The sequence below is a fragment of the Hipposideros armiger genome, unplaced genomic scaffold (genome assembly GCF_001890085.2).
Source record: "Hipposideros armiger isolate ML-2016 unplaced genomic scaffold, ASM189008v1 scaffold_266, whole genome shotgun sequence".
Lineage (NCBI taxonomy): Eukaryota > Metazoa > Chordata > Mammalia > Chiroptera > Hipposideridae > Hipposideros > Hipposideros armiger.
In genome coordinates this window covers 1,940,874-1,944,891 of record NW_017731616.1, presented here as the reverse complement: position 1 = coordinate 1,944,891, position 4,018 = coordinate 1,940,874, and the positions used below count along the sequence as shown (strand labels likewise).

Genomic DNA, 4,018 nt, shown 5'->3' with positions numbered 1-4,018 from the left:
CATGGCAACCCACTGCCACAGGGGCTGCAGCCTATGCCGTCCGGTGACTGACGGCAGCCCAGCTCCAGGTTGAGCTGTTGTTCAGCATCTTAGCTGTGGAGGGCAGTGTCACGGGCCCTAATATGTGGGATCTGAACCGGGGCCCTCTGGCGTCCCAAGCCAGCTCTTAACCAACGCGCCACTCGGCTGGCCTGGGTCTTTCTTCTTTTGCCTCTCTCACCCACATACTATCATTGACCCAGTTTTGCTACGTCAGAAGTGTATGGTAGCAAAAGGGGACGATAGAAGCAATGAAGAGGGATGTGAGGTGAGGACAATAAGAATGTCACAGGCTGTTTGTGATAAGCCTGACAAATTTCAAAATGAAGCCTTAATGTGGTCTAAGTTTATCAAAAACTGTTGTTTTTTTTTTTGTTTGTTTTGTTTTTTTTTTTAGCTGAGCCATCCCGCCACCTGTTGCTCAGCTCGGGCTGACTCGAACCGCTGTTGCTCAGAGCTCAAACTCTTGAGCGAGCTCTTAACCAACTGAGCCACTCAGCCGGCCCTAAAAACTGTTTTAAGTCAATGATATTTCTTTTATTTCTAGTTGATAGACCTGTTGTTCATTTGTCAGTGTTCTATGGTAAAAGCAACACATGTTGAGACTGTACCATTGTACAGAGGGTGCCAAAAAAATGTATACACATTTTAAGAAAGGAAAAAAACTGTATTAAAATTGTAGTACTCAATACATACTGATAACAAAAGATGAATACAAGTCATGTGTATACATTTTTTTGGCACCCCTGGTATATGCTAGACCAAAAATGTACTGCAGTGTAGAACTCAACTATCATTTTGAGCCTGTTCTTTTTCTCATTAACACTAATGTAACAATGAAGATCATATCCCAAAGAAAATTATGAAAATGCTTTTTTTCTGTCTTATTTATTTAGGATTAGACAATAAATGGATGAAGAGGCTGCTACTGTAAAGCAAAGAGCGATTCTTCCTTAGGGTTTTTATGATAATGTATTAATTTTTTTTAAAGAAATGTCCTCTTATTCAATAAATATTTGTTTACATATTATGTATTCATTTACTTTTCACAGTAACTTGGGTCCAAAAAGGAAATTAAGCAGAGCTTTTAGCTGGAGACCCTTTCACTTTGTTGGAATATGCATTAGGGCTACGTTTTCAAAGGGGTGGGATGTGTAGCATAATATTACAGGTATAATACAAGTAGTATTAAAAAAATGATAACATCTACTGAGGCTAAACGTGGAGAAAAAAGGTACTCTGATTAAGTATTTGTGGAAACAAAGACTCTTTGGAAAGCAATCTGGCAATGGTTTAAAATAAAAACAAGATACCATTTGAACAAACAATCCTACTTTTGGGGTATTTATCCCAGAGAAATAAAAATACTCATAAGAATGTATACAAGGTTGTTAGTTGCAGCACTCAGTTGTTCCTCAACAATTGAGTTGAGGAACAAAATTAATGCTAACAAAGGGGAGCAGTAGAAAAATCATGGAATAACCATGCTATGGAAAATTACGTAGATACTAAAAAGAATGCGCTAGACCTATTCCAGATTTAGAGGGCCTTCCAATGTAAAGACATATACGTAGCATGATGTTATTTTTCTAAAAGTCATTTCATATATGTTGTATGTATATTTCCACATATATGTTTGTATGATTTAGTGGGCATTGAGAAAGGTATGGAAGGATAGATACTAAGTTGTTAACTTGGGGAAGAATTAGAGGAAAATAAAAACAAAGTTACAACATGTATATATGAAATTTTGAGCAAGTGAATAATTAAAAACGTAAGAATTGAGCAATTCGGAACCTGAAGTTAAAAGAGGACTTTCCAGCATAAATTGGATTGAATAGGCTTACTATGCGATGCACAGAAGGGGATCTATAGTTTTCTCAACCACACTGATTAAGTGCTTTCACCAGTTCTTTAGAATATAGGAATTGAAGATAATTATATTTAGTTTATAAAGTATTTGCCATTAACTATATAGAGTTCTCATAAAAAAAAAAGTGTTAGGCATCAAGGGCATAGTATCACCATAGTGAGACTTTATTCTTGAATTAACTAGGATTGAAAAATAACTGAAAAGATGAAAAGATTAGTGTTATTAAAATGCCATGTTATGTTCTATTACCAACCAATACATTTTTAAATGCCAGACTAGGCATCGTGCTAGGTTCTACCTTTGTAGAGGTAAGATAGAGGAGTTCAGTGAAAGTAGCATCTCACATTCTAAGAAGGGTGAGAGAGACAATAATAAGCGCGCACACACACACACACACACACACACACACACACAACTATAGATTGTGACAAGTCCAGTAAGGAAACAGAATGATGGAAAAGGCCATAATTTTTCAAGAGGGTGGTCAGTGAAGGCCCCTGCGAAGGTGATATTAGAGCTGAGAACTACAAGGTGAGTCGAGAGAGTTCTCGAGGGCTCACGTGTGCGAAGGCCTAGATGTGGATAAGAGTCTGGTATGTTTGACAAACGGAAGGGAGGCTAATGGACCTGAAGCATCAGTGAGTGAGGGGATGAAGGGTCAGTAAGAGATGAGGCTGAAGGAGCCACATCAAGCAGGGCCTCGTTTATATGCTGTGGAGAAAGAGTGGGGTTTTTTTCTAAGGGCCTTGTGGGAACCACTGAAGGTCATTTACTTTGGAAATAGAATGACTCAATTTATATTTGAAATCATTTTTAAAGAGATCACATTGACATGTAAACTTCCTTCTACATTTCTGTGCTTTCTCATGGATGCCTGTTTTTTTGGTTTTTTTTAAAGATTTTTTATTGGGGGAATTGGGGGGATGGGAACAGCGCTGGGGAATTGGGGGAAGGGGAACAGACAAGTTGCTGTCGTTTTTGTTCTTCAATCTAGTTGTGGAGGATGTTGCTTCNGTTGTTCAGCATCTTAGCTGTGGAGGGCAGTGTCACTGGCCCTCATATGTGGGATCCGAACCGGGGCCCTCTGGTGTCCCAAGCCAGTTCCCAACCATTGCGCCACTTGGCCGGCCCAAAATGGGATGATTTTTGAAAGCTAGCTGTATGTAAGAAGCTGATGGCAACTGCATTTGTTGAGAAATTAAAGAAAAATCTGGTTAGGTGTTTAAAAAAAGAATGTGCCTATACACTGTAACTATTTAGATAGAACATTTGGCCAAGAAGTTTGGATTTGAAACAGTAGGGAGGCACTGTGGGTTGCTGAATTGTCAAATTAAAGTGGTGAATTCTGGCAGCTCTTTGTATACCTTGGATAAAGTGTGGAGAGGTTGGAAGTAGGTAGGGCGGTCAGCTAAGAGGCTATTGAAATAATACATGTGGGTGATAATGACCAGGGGTGGCTGGTGGCTGGGAAAATGGAAAGGAGTCTATTGAATTTGGTATTAAATTTGGAAGTAAAGGAAGGAGTGGTGAATCTGGCATTTTTAGGATACATATTAATTGGTAAGGCACCTATTTTGGGAAAATTGTTTTTTGGCAGGGGGAAGGAATTTAAGTTTGGTTGCTAAATAAATGTGTAGCAATAAGTTAAAGTTAGATTTGGACAGGTACAAATTCATATAGGTGGTAGGTAAACCCTTGTGGTTAGGAGAATTCAATATAAAGTAAGACAGGGAATAAGGGACTTATTTTAAGTAATATCCACAATTGAGGTGGGAAAGAGGAAGAGGAGAACTAGTGGAGAATGGTCTCACGGGAGTTTAGAGTTTCACAAAAAGGATATAGTCAAAATGTAAAATATAGATTATTCTGTTGTTATTCCCCATCCCCCAATTCCCAATAAAAATCTTAAAAAAAGATTTTTATTGGGGAATTGGGGGCTAGGAACAGCACTGGGGAATTGGAGGAAGGGGAACAGACAAGTTGCTGTCGTTTTGTTCTTTAGTCTAGTTGTGGAGGACATTGCTTCACTGGCCCAAGTTGGCACCATCATTGCATGCTCTTCCCGGGCGAGGCAGATCAGTTGCCGGCTTCTGGACGGCCGCTCAC

General features: G+C 39.2%; 1 protein-coding gene across 1 annotated transcript in view; it reads left to right on the top strand.

Annotated features, from left to right (window-relative positions):
* Window positions 1-4,018, top strand: part of SLC25A12 (solute carrier family 25 member 12) — an 86,958-nt gene that overhangs the window by 5,029 nt on the left and 77,911 nt on the right. The window lies entirely within an intron of this gene.